At 47.6% G+C, this 21,596-nt stretch overlaps 2 pseudogenes; one reads left to right on the top strand and one right to left on the bottom strand.

Moving 5' to 3' along the window:
- Positions 1-4,962, top strand: part of LOC119360530 — a 52,371-nt pseudogene extending 47,409 nt beyond the window's left edge.
- Positions 4,963-5,094: 132 nt separating this feature from the next.
- LOC119360529 overlaps positions 5,095-21,596 on the bottom strand; it is a 43,537-nt pseudogene continuing 27,035 nt past the window's right edge.

Genomic DNA, 21,596 nt, shown 5'->3' with positions numbered 1-21,596 from the left:
CGGGAAGACCGTCAAGAAGAAAGTGGCGGTTGCCGTAACCACAGAATTGATGTACACCAGCCTTCCCATCCTGTTTAATAACCTTCCCTTCCTAGGAGCAAGCTTCCCCGCAACTTTGTCGAGGACCGGTTGAAGCTCTGCCCTCCGCGGTTTACGAAACCCAAGTGGTAGTCCCAAATATTGACATGGGAGAGAGCCCAGTATCCCACCAAAATCATGCAATATATTCTCAACATTAATTTCAGCGCAGGAGATAGGATATGCCACGGTCTTGCCGATGTTGGCCCGCAGCCCAGAAGCGTCCCCAAAGACTTTTAGGATGGCATGAACAGCAGCAAAATCTTGGGCAACCGGGTTGATGAACAAAGCTGCATCATCGGCGTAGAAACTGGATCGCAAACGAGCAGTCCTGATTCTCAAAGGTGTAAGCACCGCCCTCTCTGTGGCCATCGAAAGCATCCGTTGCAGGGGCTCCATGGCAAGAATAAAAAGCAGAGGCGACATGGAGTCTCCCTGCCGCAGCCCTCGTCTATGCACAAATGGAGAACCTTGTGATCCATTCAGCAGCACTCTAGAGGAAGAAGACGCAAATATTATAGATATCATATCCCTCCATCTCTGACCAAAGCCCATTGCCTCCATTACCTCCAGCAGGTAGCTCCAACACACTGAGTCAAAAGCTTTGGCCATGTCAAGCTTCAAAAACACCAGCGGAGAATTCCCGGAATGAGCAGCCTTAATCACATTCTTGACATACAAAAAATTATCCTGAATCGATCGCCCTCTGATGAAAGCACTTTGGTTGTGGGAGACAAGTTTGTGAATCACCGGTGCTAGCCTTGCCGCCAACATCTTACTCAGGAGCTTGGGAACACTGTGCATCAAACTAATAGGGCGGAAATCACATGCATCTCGGGCTTCATCTTTCTTGGGCAGGAGAGCCATATTTGCCGTATTCATGATCTTCCAATTTTGAGCACGCAAAGAGTGCACGCAATTTACTGCAGCAAGAAAATCTCCCTTAATTACCGGCGAGCATCTCTTATAAAAAGCACCGGTAAAACCATCTGGCCCGGGTGCCTTCTCCCCATGTATCTCTGTCACCGCAGCCCGTAGTTCTAGTTCAGTAAAAGGTATCTCCAGCTGTGTCAAATCTAGTCGTGACAGGCCCAAGGAGTTCCAATTAAGTGTGGTAGTGCGCAAGAAGGGGGTGCCCATTTGCTGTTTGAAACGATCCAGTAGAATCTTGGCCTTTCCCTCATGATCAGACACCGGGCCATTCGTCCCATTTAGCACCGGGATATGGTTTTTCCTGCGTCGGCCATTTGCCCGGAGATGAAAAAATCTTGTGTTGGCATCCCCCTCCTTAATCTGAGTCACCCTCGATTTCTGCCTCCATCGTGCTCTGTCAATGGCCGCAATACCCAATAGCTTTATCTTGAGCAAGCTCCTCAGATTTCTCTCGGCCTCGGTCAGCTCTCGGTCCTCTTGAGCCAGGTCCAGGCGAAAAATGACTTCATTTGCAATACCAGATATGAAAGTGGCCCACCTCACCTTTTTCTTGTTCCAATTTTTTAAGGCCGCCGCCGATCTGGAAAGTTTCGTATGTAACACTCGAACTGGGTCTCCAGATTGGACCTCTCTATTCCAAGCTTGAGCAACAACCCCATCAAACTCCTGGGATTTTAACCAATGATTCTCGAACCGGAAAGCCTTATAATGAGAGGGCTGCATTTTTTTCAAAATCAACGGGCAATGATCAGATATGTTGGTCGATGCGGGAGTTAGTTGAAATTGTGGGAAAGCAGCCTCCCACTCGCCGGAGACTAAAACCCTGTCAATTCTGGTCAGGGTGACGCTTTGACGCTCGTTTGACCAAGTAAATCTTCTCCCTAGCAAGGGAAAATCGATTAATTCCAAATCCTCAATGAGTGCCCTAAATCTGCCCATCATCCTCAGATTGCAGTTATTGTTGCTCTTGTCAACAGCCCTACTGATCATGTTGAAATCCCCCAACACCATCCATCTCGACAACATGTGCTGCTGGATCCTTCTCAATTCAAACATGAACTCCATCTTATCGCCCTCTAACTGTGGGCCGTAGACCCCTGTGATTGACCAACAATTGCCATCAGATTTGTCCCTGATAGTACCTGAAATCGAATGAGCTCCCGCTGCCAAGGGAATATCAGACACCTCAAAATCATCGGTGCAAGCAATGAGGATCCCTCCTCGAGACCCAATAGCAGGCAAACTGATAAAATTGTCAGCAAATCTTGACCCCAAAGATTCCAGCACCAGGTTCCTAGACATGTCACTGATCATTGTCTCTTGTAAACAAACCACATTGCACTTTAATTCAGCCACAAAAATTTGCACAGCTCTCCTCTTAGCTGGACTATTCAGACCCCGGACATTCCAATTCAGAATAGTGAAATCCATAAAACAAACCAATCACTCTGACAGTACATCGACTCTCCGATATCCAACCATATCCTCCTCCCGATCCCGCAGAGGGGATCACAGCAGGAAACCACACACATCTTCCGACACACGCCAAACTCCACTAACCAGCATACAACATTAAGAAACAGAAGGCAGACTAACATTGGAAACTGACTGAAACACGCACACCTAACTGAATATTAAGTGACAGTTCAGGCGGCTGCCACTAGCGCCTGCTCCAGTTCAACGTGTCCGGTCTTCTTGCCGTGGCCGCCCGTTGAGTTCACCAGCTCAGTGACCGCGGCGACGAACTTGTCGGGCAGCGGCTGCTTGTACAGATCCCTGTACTTTTGCAGGTCCGCCGCCGTTGCATCCACCACCGGCGAATCCCCCGCCCAGACATCCCCTTTCTTCATGAGGACTAGCTGCACCTTATCCATGGTGGACCACTTCGCTGTTGGTTTGGCTGCGAGCCTGCCGCTGCTCCGCCTTGTGAGCTTCCCATCAGCGCCCCCATCCTGCTTGCCGCCATCTACAGGGTTGGGGAGGAGTGCGGCTCGCAGCGGAGATGTGCAGTCGATGAGGAATTGGCCAAGGGGGTCGATTGGCTCCGCCCCTCCACCGGCCTCAGCCTTTTCCGACCCCTCCGAGCCCATCAACTCTAGGCCCAGCACATGTGGCCCCATGTTTGGGCCCTCCCTAGGAGAGTGTGGCCCGAAAACCCCTTCCGTGGAGTCCCTTCCTTCGTTTGACCCGCTATCCTCCCTTGACCGAGTCGGAGCCACAACACTATCTGACCCCTGCCCCTCTAGCCCCACCTCTGAATAGCCACATGCACCAATGACCAGAGTATCATGAAAAAGGCCATGCACATCGCTCCCAGACCCGGCTGCCCTAGTCGCTCCAGCCTCTTCTTGGCCGTGGTCACACTTACATGTAGCCTCCTGAACCAGCTCGTGACGGTGCTTCTCTGGATCAGCTGGCGCCTGGGCGGGCACGCTTTCATGGGATAGGGCAAGCACACCCTCCCTGACGCCGGATCGCCCCTCTGCGGCCTTCCCCTTTTGCAGCTCGTTCATGACCGGCGTGCTCCCGTCTTGCTGACCGGGCGATGCAAGTGGCTCAACGGAACCCACGAACGGGTCCCGGCCTGACAACGGGCCGCCTGCCAAGTCAGCGTCGATCAGCGGTAGCAGTTGCTCCTCCTTCCCGCCGGCAGCATGCTGCCGCCCCTCTCCGGCTCGACTTCCCTGCCGCCTGTCACCTTGGCCCGCCCCCGCTATACTCTCTTTTTTCATCTCTCTTATTTCAGCTGCTATACTACTGTTAAACTTGTATCCTGCATTAGAATCACCGCCAACATAGACAGTACACGGACAATTTTGTTAAACTATTATCCTGTCTTGTCGCTAGGTCGCTTCCTCGCTGAATTAACCAAAGAAGTCTTTGCTGACCTTGAAGCAAGCAAATATCAGGTGCTTTCTTGTTTCTTTATTGATTTATCGAGTGTTAGGACTAGTTCTTTTCATATTTTTTTATTTTTAATGCGGAAATATTGGCTACACATGTAGAAGCAGTGTTTCCACATTGATCTAGCCTTTTTTTTTCGCTATATGGCTCTGGCTAATGCTCATACTCTAATTATCTTTATCAGATGGCTGAGTATCGAATATCTATTTATGGGAGAAAGAAAAGTGAGTGGGATCAGATGGCAAGTTGGATAGTGAATAACGAATTGTACAGCGAGAATGTTGTTTGGTTAATCCAGGTAATGCTCTCTGTTGTCCTCTTCGGTATTTCTGGCCTTTTAATTTCTATATTCTCTCTAACATATTCTTAATCAATGTATATCCTTTGTCTAAACCGGACTGGAATATAAATCACTTGTTGCATTTATCCTTTTTTTTACCGGAGTAGTTGCACTGATGTGTTGTTTAATTTTCTCTGCAGATTCCTCGGATTTATAATGTATACAGGGAGATGGGCACGATTAATTCATTCCAGAACCTCCTTGACAACATTTTTCTTCCACTTTTTGAAGTAACTGTTGATCCTGCTTCACATCCTCGGCTGCACGTTTTCTTAGAACAGGTCAGTGGAAGCACTTTATATATTTGTTACTTGTCTGCGTTATGTTGATGTGGCTTTCAACACTAATCTAGTCATCTTGCAATTACGAATTTACGAGGATCTCCGGGGTGATGCGAGCTGGCCGCTCCCGTTCCGAGAACTCACAAATGCCAGTGCCAGTGGTGGCCGCTGCTCATTATACGTGGTGACGGGCCGCATTGCCGCCAGCAGCAGCATCATACCCAGGTTGGTAGTAGTAGTAGTAGCTCAAACCAAACCCAACGGAAGTACGATGATGTTGCGGCGAGCCGTGACACTGGTTAGGAAATGATGATGATTGCATGTATTCATGATGATGGGGACTCACCGGAGAAGCCGAGCTCACGTCACCTGTGCTCTTGCTTCCTCTCGTTTCTTGATATACAACTACCTTTTCCACAGGAATAATCGTTGACCCACAGATGAAAAACAAGAACAGGAATAATGACCCAACCACTAGTTAATCAGAGCAGTGGTCCATATTCCTTTTTCCCCTGTCATCACCGTGCCAACCCCCTTCCTTACTAATTAGGCTACGTGCTACGACGCCGCCGCCGACGACTGTAGCGGCTGCGCCTGCGCCGGCGGAGGGCCGACGATCTGGGTGTAAGGAAGTGGTTCCATGTGTCGGGGAGGCCCGGGAGGCACCAGTGGATGCAGTCGGCCTAGGTGCGCGGGTCGGCCTGCTGCTCGGGGGTCAGCAGCTTCCCCTGCCTGAGCGTGTGCACGGAGGTGTGCGCGTCCTTGCGGAACTCGGAGAGCGCGGTGATGTCGACGAGGTGCACGGGCACACGGCGCATGGACCGCAGCACCGCCTCCGCGGCCCCGTGCAGCCGCCAGTCGGTGCCGATGTAGAGCGGCCCCCGTGTGGTTGAGGATCGGGATCGGCTGCGTCTCCATCACGCACTTGATCGCGCCCGGCCCCCCGCCCCACGCGTCCGGCCTGCACATACACACATACCACGTTCATCAGGTTACATTCGATCGATCGGAGATTGAGGCCCAGTTCTTTGGGCGAATAGCTCCCATGCGATGTTGTTGGTGTGAACTGTCTCTCATGAGACGTAGTTGGTTGTAATGGCTCTCATGCGACGCCTCCCAACGCATAAATAGCTCAAGCAAGACAACCCATTTACGCGTTAGTTAGGCTGAGATTTGGTTAGGACACTGGGGGTTATGTGCTCTGACTGGTGGGTCCACCTAGGGCCACGTAGTCAAGAGTCAACCGTCCACGACTCGACCGGTGACTGTGTGACCGTGCTCGACTCGCCCGTGCTGTACTGGGCGAGCGGCGCCGCCGTAAGCATCTTCTCCGGCAGCGGTTTCTTCTCCGCGGTGGTGGAGCGCATTTCTCGGCAGCGGCAGAGCTATTGCGAGGTGAGCCCGAAACCCTAGTCCCACTCCCCGGAATTTTGGGGGATCTGTGTTCTCATGCTGCCCCTGTTTCTTGGTGATTTAGAATCTCGATTGGATCCGGGGGCTGTTTCACCCCTTCTGCGCGGCCCGGTGGTGGAGCGCCTTTCTCGGCAGCGGCTGTTGCGAGTGAGTATTTTCTAAGCACTAGTCTCATTCCATTGAATTTTGGATAAATCTGTGGCCTCATGCTGCCGGGCTGCCCCCGTTTCTTGGCATTTTAGAATCTCGATTGGATAGGAGATGGGGCTGGATGAGATGGAGCGAGGAGACAGTGCTTCAAATCGGTAATGCCACCCTCTTTTCGGGTTTTTCTCTTTTAGCTGCTATCGAACTCGATTTGGTAGTGCTTGCCATTGACAAAACGCGCTGACAAAATAGGGGAGGTTCAGGTTCTGCCACCACATTCACAATTATAGTGGAATTTTTTCCTTGTAAAGCGAAGCTCAGTGATGGCAGTGTCCAAGACATTGATAGAGATACCACCGTGAGGTTGGATGTCGAATTTGCAGATGTTGATACCCAGGAATTGGAGAGCATGAAGGAGAAGGCCGTGGGCAATTTGGTGGAGAGAATTGGGGAGAGTATTATTTGGGGTCCAGAACAAGAGGTATCTCTGCAACGTTTCGATAACTATAATGGTGAATATGTGAGAATTGAAGATGGAGAATCCATGGTTGCTGAAATTGATCAGCAAGAAGGGTGGGCAAGCAAACAAGTAACATTTTATGCAGAGCTAATTGATCTGCAAACTCATTCCAGAGTTGGTTATGTGCCATCAAAGATGGCTGCACAGGTGGAAGATGATGAGTGGGTTTCACAAAAGAAGATGTTGGCATTGTTGACTAAACCGACTGTAGTAGTTGAAGATACAGGGATTGATGCAGATGGAGAGGAGGGAACCCATGGTGCCAGGAAGATTGTTGTTGACTGGAATGTAGTAGAGTTGAATGAAAAAACAGATTTGGTCATTACACCAATATCTGACATTGATATGGCCAAAATGTTTGGCATTCAAGTTGATGACAAAGATAAGGAGAAGAATGACAGTTCTTTGCCTGCTGATGGTAACACAGGCCCTAGAAATGCAAATGAGGATGAAGAAGAGCTGATGAGAGAGGCTGCAGATGATGTGGATGATGCAGATGATAATGAGCTGGTTTGTTTGTATGACAAAGAGAACCCAGTTATTGAGGTGGGAAAGTTGTGGCCAAGCATGAAGGAGTTTAGGATGTCTTTCAGGACCTATGCAGTGAAAAAAGAGTTTGATGCCAAGACTATGTGGACTGATCGAAAGAAATTGTATGCTCGGTGCAAAGGTTATGATGATGGTGGCAATCCTTGCAAATGGTACTTGTCTGCCAGACTACAACCTGATGGAAGTATAGTAAGGGTAAATCAAATACCACACCAGCATACATGTATGACCACTTCACATAGAGTTTCAAAGATGACATCACAGCTTTGGGTTACAGAGAAGATTACTCCTATTTTAGCCAAGACTCCAAACACTACTGCAAAGAGGCTTAAAGTTGACTTGGAGAAGCTGTACCCCATCCAGCTGCAATATACCACAGTGTGGAAAGCAAAACAAAGGGCCATGAAATCATTGTATGGTGACTGGGCAAATATATTTAGGATGTTGTATAGTTTTAAAGCAGAGGTGGAGAAGAGGTCACCTGGGAGTGTGGTGGAGATAGATACAGAGGTAACAGAGGATGGCAGGGTTTTATTCAGCAAGTTTTTTATGTGTTTGAAGCCTTGCATAGATGGATTCAAAGCAGGTTGTCGTCCATATTTGAGCATAGACTCATCTTTTTTTGACTGGAAAGTGGAACGGTCAGTTGGCTACATGCAATGCTCTAGATGGACACAACTGGATGTTCCCAATTGCAATAGGAATGTTTCAATCAGAGACAGAGGCATCATGGATATGGTTCATGATGCAACTGAAAAGATGCATAGGGCCAGTTTCTCCTTTGGCCATCCACACAGATGCATGTAAAGGGTTGGAAAATGCAGTAAAAAATGTTTCCCCCATGCTGAGCAGAGGGAGTGCTTTGGACATATGTGGATGAATCTGATAAAAAAATTCAGAGGAGATGAATTTGGGCGCATGTGGCCAGCAGCAAGATCATAGACCAGACAGACACATTCCTATCACCTTGGTAAGATAATGGCATCATGTAGTGATAATGAATTTGATTCATGGTTGAACACCCACCATTCTCTGTTGTGGTATAGATCAGGTTTTAATACTGTCATAAAATGTGATCATATCAATAACAACTTGGCAGAAAGTTTTAACAACAAAGTGAAGGATTTGAAAGACTTGCCTGTGCATGACATGGTGGACCAAATAAGGATCATGATCATGCGTTTGTGGGAGTTGAGAGGAAAAATTGCTAATATTTTAAAAGGGGACAAGCTTCCAGCAGTGGTACAATAGGTGGTCAACAGGAGTAGAAATCTTTCACATCTATCTGTTGAGAAATCTTCCTTGTGGGGTGCTGAAGTTAGAGATACAAAGAGTGGCAAGAGGCATGTGGTAAATACTGAGTTGCATGAGTGCACTTGCCAAGAGTGGCAACACACTGGAAAACCATGTGAGCATTCCATACTTTTTTGGCATCTAAACTCAGGTTAAATATGCACCCATATTTGCATGAGTATTATTTAGTACAAAAATTCAAAGCTGCATATGCAAGTCCAATTCCTGCACTGACTGACCAATCTCAATGGCCTGAGGTGGAAATAGAATTTACCTTGTGTCCCCCTGTCACTAGAAGAAAGCCTGGGAGGCCAAAACAGAGCAGATTCAAAGCTTGGTTTGAGAAAGGTGGTTGTAGTAAGAAGGGGAAAAAGGAAAAGGAAAATAATGATAAGCCCAAAAGGGCTCAAAAAGGTAACAAAAATGGGTGCAAGTTGTGTGAGGTACTTGGGCACAGAATTGGTTCATCCAAATGCATCTACACTCCTCAGAGGCCAAAGTATGTTTATGTTACTGTTTTTGCAAGTTTTTGATTTTGCTACTTGTTCTAGTATCTAACCAAGTCAAATGCTTTATTTTTTAGGAGGAAGCGTGCAGAAAAAGCCCCACCTTTTGTTGTTGAACAATGCTGGCCAGTGAAAAAAGCAAGACTCAATGGCTTTAGAAGGAAGAGCACTAAGCAGATAATGTTTGGTGACAAAGATATGGAGCAAACTGAAATTGTTACTGCTGAACATGAGCTAAGTGTTTCTGTTTTGGACGATGTGATGCATAATGAATCTGTTTTGCCGGCGCTAGGGCAATCTGAAACTGTTGTAGATGAAGCAACTGTTGTGCTGCCATGCGAATCTGCTTTGACAGCTGTGTTGCCATGTTTGGAGGTTGTGCTGCCAAGTGTTGAGTTGCAAACTGAAGTAGTTGAACAATGTGTGCCATCTACTCAATCTGCAGAAGTGCAAACTGAAGAAGTGGGACATGGTCAGGTGCAAAAGTGGAGGGGGCCTAGTGTAGTTGGCAAGAAAACCAAGGGGACAAAAAGCAAGAGCATCAGCATCAACAAACTATGCGCCGTGGAACCAAACGATGGAAAAAAGGAGAAGAAATCGGGTGGTAGAAAGAAGCAAAAGAAATAGAGTCGAAACATTCAAATTTGATGTGAAAACTTAAGTTTGTTGTCATTTGATGTGAAAACTTATGTTCTTTCATGTGAAAACTTATGTGCTATGATGTTGATTTGACTTGAAATAAAATTCAAATTTGAACTGAGATTCAAATTTGAACCTATCTCAAATATATTTGGGGCTCATTTGTTTGATCTGTGATGTTGCATTGTTTTATGTACTACTATGCACTTTAGTTCATAAATCCAACCCTTTTTGTGAAGTCCAACTCACAGTCACTGAAAATGTTGTCCAAACAGGCTCCAAAGTAAGGGAAAACGGCCCCATTTCTAAGCAAGTTTTTTTCGACCTTCTCAAAATCACCCAAAAAGATTTTCTTAGCTTATATTATACCTATATAGGATCAATACGAAGTCTCACCTTTTTTTGAATAAGTATTCATATTATTTAATTTATTTTTGAAAAAACACCCTTTAATACAAAGTCAGCAATAAAACAAGTTTAAAAATTTTTAAATGAAAAAATAACTTCAGATCCTCCTTAGTCACTCCAAAATGAAGCTAAGGTGAGGTTTTTGATTTTTTTTGCATTTTCAAAACCTCAAACCCTCTTCTCACTCCTTTGAACTCTATGCAACCTCAGTCGAGATAGTCCAATTTGTGAAGGTTTTTTCATGCAAAGATCATTAGATCAAGTTTATCATTTTATATCGTAACTATGTAACATAAAAAGACTACATGCGTAGGTTTTTCATTTTTTAGATTTTTTTTGAATTAGTTATACACATTTGAATGTTCGGTCAAACCTTTCAAAACCCCGTTGACTGCCTCCAAAACCCATGTAACCCTAGCGCCAAACGTCCGCCGTCGATCTAACCCTAACGCCAAACTGCGGCCGTCGGATAGGCCTTCTAGAAGGATTCCGGGGGGGCGATCCGTGGGAGCCCTGATTCTCCAATCTGATTGGCCACCGTTTTTTCTCTCTGACGAACAGATAACGTTGAGCGGGGGAGCATCTCAGTGACCGTTGGGCCGAGCGGATCGGGCCCGGCAGAGCCTGGCGTGCGTGCGCACGGCCGTCGAGAGGGGGTGATGGGCTGCATGCGAGAGGGTCAATGACATGTGGGCCGTCCCTGTCCCATGCATGCCATGCAACGTCGCAGCCTAGCTATTCTGTCCCATGCACACATCGACGCAGTAAAGCACGGCAGGGGCGCGGGCTTGCATGCACGCATCGACACAGTAAAGCACGGCAGGGGCGCAACGTATAGGTACGTCGCATCCTAGCTATTTCAACAAATGCATGTTTGAACCTGAGACACGGGACGGACGCGTCGGTGGTGCAGCTCCTTTTTCAGTGTCACGCGCGGATGAACGGGCCTGTTTCCCACGCAGCGTCACCGCCGATGCAAGTGCACGAAACGATGCATCTTGCCTGTGCCGCCGGTGCCTCTTTGGATGCTCTGCCCGCCGTTTTTGAATTAATGCCCGCAATTACTCTATGCCAGTACGAACGGAGAAGAGAAAACGATCGAGAAGGCACCGTGTACACATTGACCACGGCTACAACGCGGCTATAAAAGGGCACCATTTCCTCATCCCTCTCATACTCATCTCCCCCATCTCTCAAGCCTCCTCCGCTTCTTCTTTTCGAGCCAAATCCACCACTCGAGCCACCATGTAGTTCAACGGCCCTACCTATCGTCGCCCTCGCACGATGCCGGAGAGGGAGTACCCGGCCGGAGTCATCGTCGAGAATAGCCTGAGGGTGTGGGCCATCTCAAGGTGGAGGGGCCCTAGAGAGTTGGCTCGCTTCTTCCTCCAAGCCGGCTACCACCACCTCCCTCCGGGCACTCCGCCCATGTTCCACCTCCACGAGCAGTACGATGGCAACGCCAACGGCCTCGTCATCGGCCTCCATGTCACCTTCACCAACCCCTACGACGCTCACCACCTCCTCGGCCAGGTGTTCTGGTGTGGATGCGAGTTTATCGCGTTCACGACCTACAACATCTTCACCAACTTCCACCACATCTTCCCTCACCCCAACGGCATGCACACCCTCCCCTACCAGATGCCGGAGAACGACGAGTGAGGGGCGCCGGCTAAGGAGGAGGGGCCAAGGAGTTGTTCGAGTGCGAGTCTTTCTATCTATCTAGCTTGTGTTTGTGTTGGTTCGGGCGTGTGTGCCCGTGTCTTCTATCTATCTAGTTTTATGTTTTATGAACTATATGTTGTAAGGGGATGCCCCTCTATATGTTCTATCTATCTATGCTACTAGGGTACCCGATGCCCCTCTATCGTGCTATCTATTAATGTTTTTTCAGGCTAGTGCTATCTTTTTTTTGATTTGTGCTATGGTGTTTTCAAAGTTTCTCCATTGCATTTTATTTATGTGGCCATGTGAACTAAAAAATGCACTAAAACATGATCCAATCATATAAGTTGTTGTTAGCACGTGTCTAGTTAATTATCTTCCTTTTATGTTTTATGCTTTATGTCAAAGTTTTTATGTTTTATGCACTAAAATATGTTGTAAGGAGATGCTACTAGGGGCACACTAGATGTCTTCTTTTTTTGAAAGTGGCACAACCTTTTTCGGTTGAAACACGCGAGTAAAAACTTTGAAAACACCATAGCACAAATCAAAAAAAATGGTGCTTTGGTTGAAATAAACTAGAACCAAACAATTGCAACTTTTTTGGTTCACAAAGACTGCAAGTTAGACTGCTAACTAGAACCAACCTTTTGTTTTAGCTGAAACAACACGGGACCCTACAATCGGACACGATAGCTTATGCATAAAAATAGCTCAAATAATTATCAGATGAGTTATCTAAAAAAATGAAGGCAGGAAACTTAACATTTGTGAAATAACCTAAAGCCTAAAAGGTATATCGATGTCAATGACCGTTTGCACTTTTTTTTGCACTAGCTACACTTCTTTTATCAATGGGCCTGGATATGTTCTATCCGGCCCTGCCTAACTTCTATATGGGCCTGGCCTTTTCGGGCAACTGTGGATGAATTTTTTTCCTTTTCTCCCTCTACCACTGAAACTGAAACTGAAACTAATGACGAACTGAAGAACTGAAAAAACGAAACAGAGTGGAGAAGACATGCCGAATTCGTACAGCGCAACACTTTTATTCAAATGTACATATCATTACGATTAAAAATGATGCCCAATCTATTCACTTACGACTAATTATCATCACATAAACAAATGCGAGAGCAATTACACAAACATAAAAAAGTCCGGCCCTCAAATTGCCCTGCTTCTGCAATTCGATGAGTTTCTTCATCTGCTTGTGCAGCTTCTTCAGCTCTGCCGTCACTCCTGCATCCCCCATAGTAGCACCCATGGAAGGGCGGGCGCCCCCAATGGAATTGCCAGATCCAGATGCGCCCGATCCAAACTTGCCCAACTTCTCTGCCTCCAACGGTAAATTGAGCTCCCCTGATGCACCCTCCAGTTGAATCCGCTCTATGTACTCATCTAGCCACTCAAAATGGGTGCATTGCTTAAATTTCTGAAATAGGAAAGATGAACCCTAAATCCCAAATCCGATGGGGAAAAATGGGCAAATTTGAAATTGGGAGACAAAAACCAAAATTGGCATATTGAGAAGTAAAATCTCACCTTTCCCTTCTCTGGTTTGCTCTTGCATTTCACGAATTCCCGCCCAAGGTTGCCATTCTTGTCGGTCGTTGTGACTAGCCGCTTCAGGGGTGCGATACGTGGGCATGCAGGGCACCTTGTCATGGGCACTGCGCCATAGCGCGGCCATGAGCGGCGGGAGGCTGAAGCGGAGCTCGACATTGCCAGGTCGCGGCCCGGAACGGCGTTGCTGCCCGTCGTCGCCGGAGAAGAAGAACAACAACGGTCGGGAAGGGCGCTCATCGGGGAGGGGGGAGGATGGGCTCGGGTGCTAAACAGCTCGGGGCACGGCTCGGTGTCCTCTTGTACCAATGCTGACCTGGATAAGTTAGTGGGTCCCATGCTGTGGGTCCCGCTCACCTGACCAATGCTGAGTGGATAAGTTAGTGGGTCCCATGCTGTGGGTCCCGCTCACCTGATTCGAGTTTTAAACATGTGTCTTTGGATTAGGCAGCAGTGTCGCATGGGAGCTATTTTTTCCAACACAGATGTCGCATGCGAGCCATTACAACCAACTACGTCGCATGAGAGACAGTTCACACCAACGGCGTCGCATGGGAGCTATTCGCCCCAGTTCTTTTGGGCGATTCTCCCAGAATCTTGAGAATCGACCCTCCACCCAGCTTCTCCCAGAATCTTGAACCCATATTTTTTTACAATCCTAACTTTTCACATCCTAACTGGGTAGGATTGTAAAAAAAATATGGATACAAGATTCTGGGAGAAGCTGGTTGGAGGGTCGATTCTCAAGATTCTGGGAGAATCGCCCAAAAGAACTGGGCCTGAGAGAGATCTCCTCACTTGCGTTAGTAGAAGAGCATAGCATGCAATGCAATGCAAGGTGGCTGAGGAGCTGAGATTCCCCCGCCAGTGCCAGCAACAGCGAGGTCCAGGTGTTGTCGCTCATGATGCCATTGTTTTGAATCAGAACGATCGAATTGATTGATCGATGGTTACAGGCCCCCTTTTATATGTCCCGAAGAGACACGACGATCCCTCGAGGAGGCGTCGGTTCCAGGAGATCGAAGGGAGGCGTCGGTTGCGGGACAAACCGCAACAACGGTTTGGGCAAGGGGAGATTTTCCCCTAATTACAGAATTATTTTTAACACTCCCCCTAATCTACGCTTGACATGTAGATCATCTTCATGATTGTTCGGGAAGCTCTATCATCTCAAAAGATTCTCCTTCAAAAGTTCTTCATAAAATCTTTGATGAGATCCTGAAACATATACTCACAAAGAAAGATAGCATAATGTGATGTCATTAAAATGAGGATATCTCAAGAAGAGATTCCCCCTGACACCTGCAAGTCCCTAAGTCTTCGCATACCAATTCCATGAACACATTTCTGGAATGTTGAATTTGGTAGAGACTTGGTAAATAAATCAGCAAGGTTGTCGCATGATTTGACTTGCAGAATGCTTATTTCCCCGCTTTTCTGAAGATTATGGGGGGGAAACCATTTAGGAGAAATATGCTTGGTGATATTACTCTTGATGTATCTTGTTTGCATCTGCGCAACACAGGCCGCATTATCTTCATAGATAATGGTAGGTGATTTTATCGAACCCATTCCACATGACTGTTGTATGTGGTTTATCATTCTACGAAGCCATACACATTCGCATGCTGCTTCAAATAATGAAATTATTTTAGAATGATTGGTAGATGTTGCCACCAGAGTCTGTTTTGAAGACTTCCATGATATAGCAGTGCCACCATGTAGGAACACGAAGCTGGTCTGAGATCTGGCATTATGGGGATCAGACAAATAGCCGGTATCTGCATATCCAATCATATCAGAGTCCTTTTTTTCTGGAACTGGAAAAATAAACCAAGATCCTTTGTGCCTTGGAGATATCGAAAGACATTCTTCACTCCAGACCAATGACATTTGGTGGGAGCTGCGCTATGTCTAGCAAGTAGATTCACTGCAAATGCAATATCAGGTCTTGTGCAATTTGCAAGATACATAAGCGCTCCAACGGCACTAAGGTATGGAACTTCAGGTCCCAACACCTCTTCTCCATCATCCCTTGGTCTGAACGGATCTTTCTCTACGTCTAGAGATCGAACCATCATGGGAGTTTTAGATGGATAGGATTTGTCCATATTGAATTTCTCCAATATTTTCTGGATATAGGTAGATTGGTGTACCATGATTCCTGAGGGAAGATGCTCAAGTTGAATACCTACGCAAAATTTGGTTTTACCCAAATCCTTCATCTCAAATTCCATCTTTAGGTGATTGCGTGCTTCATCAATGTCTGGTGTGCTACCGATGATGTTGAGATCATCAACATACACAGAGATGATGCAAAATCCTGTAGAAGACTTCTTGATGAAAACACATGGGCAATCAGCACTATTGGAGTAACCTTTTTGAAGAAGGAACTCACTCAGTCGGTTGTACCACATCCGTCCCGACTGTCTTAAGCCATATAATGACTTATTCAGCTTTACACAATACATGTTGCGTTTTGCATTTTTATTCGGGACAGAGATTCCATCAGGAACCTTCATATATATGTCCAAATCTAGTGACCCGTAAAGATATGTGGTCACGACGTCCATCAACTGCATAGATAGACGATTTTGCACTGCCAAAGATATAAGATATCGGAAAGTGGTTGCACTCATTACTGGAGAATATGTTTTAGTGAAATCAATGCCGGGTTTCTGCGTGAAACCTTGTGCTACGAGCCTTGCTTTATATCTCACCACCTCATTGTTCTCATTCCGTTTCCGGAGAAAAACCCATTTGAATCCCACAGGGAAAACACTGGGAGGTGTAGGTATTGCTTCAGTGAATACCTTTCTTTTGTTAAGCGAGGCAATTTCTGCTTGGATTGCATCCTTCCATTTAGGCCAGTCGGACCGCTTTTGGCACTCAACGATAGACCTTGGATCATGATCAGTGAGAAGGGTATCTGCAATTTTTTCAGCAAAATATATGTCGACAGTCGTAGTCTTACGGTCAAATGATTCTCAAGAATCAACATAGTTGATGGAAATTTCCTGCACCCCTAGTGACTCTTCGTGATTTCCCAATACAATCGAGTCTGGGTGTTCCGATGTCCCAGTCAGTTTGTGCAGACTGGAACTGGATTGTGGAGGTTGCCCTTCCACTGGGTGTATACTACCCATCAGGTGTTTGTCAACGTTGAGTTGACCTGCATTTACTGACTCCGAGGTTTTTCTCCTCGATTTCCTTTGCTGCTTGCTAGAAGCATGCTCCGGGTCAGAGGCCGTACTACTCCCCCTCTTTTTAGGAATAGGGAGTTGAGTGTTTTTTATTGGTACCTCCACTCTTTCTGGCGCGTTTATGGCCGGGTTTAAGGATTTTGTAACACCTTTCAAATCAGTAAATGAATCTGGCAGGTTATTTGCAAGATGTTGCAAATTAATGATCTTCTGAACTTGAAGTTCGGTCTCTTGGGTATGTGGATCAGAGGATCAAATGGCATGAGCATTCCAATCAATTTCTGGGCATTCTTTCTGGTACTTGAAATCTCCCCCTAATGCCGGAAAATGTTCCTCATCAAATATGCAATCAGCGTGACGGGCTGTGAACAGATCCCCAGTCAGGGGTTCCAGGTACTTGATAATCGACGACGATTTGTACCCCACATAGATCCCCAACTTCCTGTGTGGGCCCATAGATGTCCGCTGTGGTGGTGAGATCGGGATGTATGCAGCACATCCAAACTTACGCAGATGGGAAATGCTTGGAGGATTTCCACGTACCAATTCCAGAGGGGAAGAACTGTGATATGCAGTTGGCCTCAATTGTATCAAGTTAGCAGCGTGTAAAACAGCGTGACCCCAACAAGAGGTTGGCAAGTTGCAATTCGTCAACAAAGGTCTTGCAATGAGTTTGATCCTCTTAATCAATGCTTCAGCCAAACCATTTTGTGTATGGACATATGGAACAGAGTGCTGAACTTCAATCCCCAAAGCCATGCAATAATCATTGAAAGCACGTGAGGAGAATTCTGCAGCATTGTCCATCCGAATTGATTTAATTCGACTTTTAGGATAATGGGCTTGCAACTTAATGACTTGCCTCATTATCTCGACAAATGCATGGTTTCGTGTGGATAGAAGACACACATGTGACCATCGTGTAGATGCGTCAATCAAAACCATGAAATACCGGAAAGGTCCAGATAATGGCTGGATGGGACCACAAATATCTCCTTGAATACGTTCAAGGAACTGAAGTGGTTCAGCTTGTATTTTGAGGTGCAAGGGCCTCAAAATTAGCTTTCCCGTGGCACAAGATGTGCACACAAAATCAGAAGATTGAGAAAATTTAGACTCAAGCAAATTATGACCAATGGAATTGCGAGTAATTTTTCTCATCATCCCTATTCCAGGATGGCCTAGGCGATCATGCCAGGTTTGGAATGCGTTAACATTCTGAAAAATTACTTTGTATGCAACATGTTCCACGGGTTTGATGTACGTATAGTACAAACCAGACGATAGAGAAGGAATTTTCTCATGTACCTTTTTGCCATATCCGTCATCTTTAGTAAAGAGTAGATACTCCTCTTTGTTGTCTTCATGGGTTTCAATGTGAAAACCATTCTTACGGATATCTCGATAACTGATCAGGGTACGTGATGAGTCGGGATACAATAAAGCATCCTCAATCGTCACTTGTGTACCGTTTGGGAGGGTGAATATGGCACGTCCAGTACCAACAATCACTGTCGCGTCCAGCGATAGTTAGAATATCTCCATTCATCTTTTTTAGAGTTTGGAAATTTTTTATCTCCCTCGGTATGGAGTTTGTGGTACCACTGTCCACAAGGCATAATTCCTCTTCCATTGGATTGTCCCCATAGAAAACTATATAAAACAGAAGAATTTTCAATAAGAAAACATCATGTTAATACATAGAATACAATCTTTATTATATCAAATGTGCTGATACAATAGAATATAAAGACAACAACAAACTTATATTCTTATTACAATCATCACAAATGGACATAATTAAGTAGATCACTAGGAGATTGAGGGACTAGTCGAAGTCGCCAAACACGTTGTTTGCGGTGTACTCAATCAACGTGTTCTCCATTTCAGCAGTAGCCTCAGGCAGATAAGGAACCACGGCGTTGCTCGGTCCAGAAGGAACATCGTGCGAACCACCAGCTCCTTTCGCGCTATCCGGATGAAGGTTGAAGTTGGCTTAAAACCTTTTCCCTTGAGGTGCTTTGCGTCCCTGAGATTGCTGGTACAGCATAACCAGAGGCTTGGGCATTGTGCACTTTTCAGTAGAATGCGAGGAGCATCCACACTTGTTGCAAAGCTTAGATTTATCAAACCTGGGCTTTGAAGTGCCTTTTCCCTTGCCTGGGTGTCTAGATCTCCTGTTCCCATTGCGCTTTCGCTTATGCTTGAAATTGGATTGTTTACCCCGAGGGGTACCATTAAACTTCTGTCTATTTGCAACATTCAGATGGACTTCAGGTAAAGGTTGTGCCCCAACTGGGCGCTGAGAGCCATTCTTAGCGAGTAGCTCATCATGCTTTTCAGCCTGAAGTAACATGTGAATAAGCTCGGAATAAACAGTGTAGTTACGAGCACGGTATTGCTGTTGGAGGATCCTATCTGAAGGGAGCATAGTAGACATAGTTTTCTCTATCTTCTCCCCCTCAGTAGGTTCCTTCTCACAAAAGCGCAGTTTGGAACATATCTTATGAACTGCATGATTGTACTCACCGATGGACTTGAAATCCTGAAGACGGAGATGAGTCCAATCATGGAGTGCTTCTGGCAGGACTACTGCCTTCTGCTGTTCATACCTTGTTTTGAGGGCCAGAAACAGAGTACCAGGAGATTCCTCCTATAAATACTCAGACTTGAGATCTGGATGAATATGGTGCCTTATGATGAATAAGGCAGCATAGTTCTGCTGTTCTGTCAGCGGCGTGGCCCCATCCGGGAGAGGAGTCTCCGGGGGTTTTATTGCACGCGCTATCCCACGGGACGCAAGACTGATCTTGATGTCCATAGCCCATGTAGGGTAATTGTGACCATTGAGGGCAAGCTCCTCAAACTCTTTGGCAGTTATCTTCGCCTACATGGGAGAACCAGAGATAATTAATTTACGGGCGGTAAATTAAAAACCATCATGGTTGTGTAATAAGAATGCAAAAATTTGATACTCAAGTGTAAACTTGAAAAATTCTCAACCTCAATTGTGTGAACATAACACTTTGAAGATCACTTAGATCTCACAGTAATAGGCTACATCGCCATTACCTTGTGCATGCTACAATTCAGATATAAGGAATACACGTTGGAGGTAATCGTTTGTCGAGAATGACAAAGCGTAGACCTCATAGTAAGAGAGGATAGTCTGCAAATGAGCAGTAGATCACAACTCATTACCTTGTGATTCCAAATAAGATGAGGGAGAAACATTCAAAAATTTGCAAGTTGGATATGCGAGAGAAGATCTCAATCGCAAAGATATGTTCAATAAAAATGAGATGTGGTAGACACATGGAACATGTCATTCTTCCCAGATGAAATCCGGTACTTTATTTATATTATCAATCCACTACATAATATAAACACACTAATAATTACACAAGTCCTAGTCAGATTTAATCTAGAACTGGACTAGTATGTAAGTAGCAGTCAAACTAGGTACTAAACAGTACTAAACAGAGTCTAAAACTGCACCATATACAATAATTAGTACTAGACTACTAAAAACAGAGATCAAAAAAAACTTGAAGGGAGCAGGTGGATCCCATAGGCTTGTGCCTGCCACCGCCGACCGAGGCCAGCCCGCAGCCACCCACACCGCATAAGAGGAGGCGAGAGGTGGGGCAGTTACGGATAAGGACCCGTCCCAACCCGCACCACGCTCGATCCCCCACCACCACCAGCGCTCGCAAGGAGCAGGGAGCCTAGTCGCCGGCGATTGGGGCGAGTGCCGGCGCCTCCCCTCGCATCTCCAGTTGTCAGCGACGCGACACCGACGAGGCCTCTTCATCTGAAGAGGAGACGACGACGGTGGAGGCCTGGTGCAGTGGAGTAGCGGTGAAGCCGAGGTTCGTCGGAGCCCATGAGCCTGGGCGACGGCCGGGGCGGCGGTCGAGGGCTGCGACGGCGCGGCCGAAGAGGCGGCCGAAGCGCCGCTCCGCGCGGCTGCTCGAGCCCGCGGCTGTCTCCTGTGGAGGCGTGCCGGTGCCGGCGCCGGCGCCCTCCATGCCTACTCCAAGGCGGACGACACCAGAGGCACTGGTCGGCGCGGAGACGAAGGCGAGCACCTCCTCCTCGTCCACGACGGCGTGCATCGGCACGGGGAAGAATCCGGGCGGGCCGGCGGCCTCGGCGGTGGGCGTTGGCGTCGACGGCGCGAGCCACGTGGCCGGCGGAGGAGGTGGTGGAGGCGGAGATCTAGGGGGCGGTGTAGGCGCGGCTGCAGCCCTGTGCACCATGGAGGCGCTCGGGACGGGCACTAGCCAGGGGTCGAACCCCATGCGCGCCTGGCCACGGGCGCAGGGAGCACCATCGTGGGCGCGTCCAGGGGCGAGGGGAGCACCGCGGGGGGGCGCGTCTAGCGGCGCGGTGGCGGCCAGGAGCACCACGTCCAGCGGCGCGGTGGCGGCCAGGGGCGCCACGTCCAGCGGCGCTGCGGCCGAATCGACGGATGGCTTGCATCCAGCGACGGAAACGCCGGAGTCCACCCACTTCATGGTAGCGACGACGGTATCGACGACCATCCTCGCGGATCAGGCAGAGGAAAAAGGAAACGAGGCTAGGCATCTCACCGGCGCCGAGTGCTCCCTCCCTTCTCCTTTCTCTGTTGTTTCTTTTCGCTCTCGCTGGTTGTCTACGTGCGTGATAACATGCTTTGAATCAGAATGATAGAATTGATCGACCGATGGTTACAGGCCCCCTTTTAGGCCCGCTACTTCCCAGGGTCGAAGACCCACGGGCCGAGTTGGCACAGGGAGATTCACCGAGCCATTTGGACCGCATCGTTCCCGGGTTAACCCTGCCCGACCCACGTCGTTTCCACGGGGACGAAACCCGCGACCCAAGAGCTCGGGGAGGAAACCCACGGCTCGAGCGAGATGAGCGAACAGCAGCGCCCTCGACCAAGATCCAGCGCCCCTGACCGCCTCCGAGCTCCTTCGCCGTCGGCAGAAGCGACGCCCCCGACCCCCTCCTTCTGGTGCGGAGGATCCAACCTCCGCCCCTCCAGCAACGGCGATGGACGGCGGCCGTCACCGTTCTCCTTCCCTAGGTCTCCCCTCCGCCTCCAAGCTTCGATCCCCTCCGGCTACAGCGACGACGACGGTTTCGCAGACGTATTCATCTCAT

The sequence above is a fragment of the Triticum dicoccoides genome, chromosome 2B, assembly GCF_002162155.2.
Source record: "Triticum dicoccoides isolate Atlit2015 ecotype Zavitan chromosome 2B, WEW_v2.0, whole genome shotgun sequence".
In the NCBI taxonomy this organism is placed as follows: Eukaryota; Viridiplantae; Streptophyta; class Magnoliopsida; order Poales; family Poaceae; genus Triticum; species Triticum dicoccoides.
This window is presented reverse-complemented; position numbering and strand designations above follow the sequence as displayed.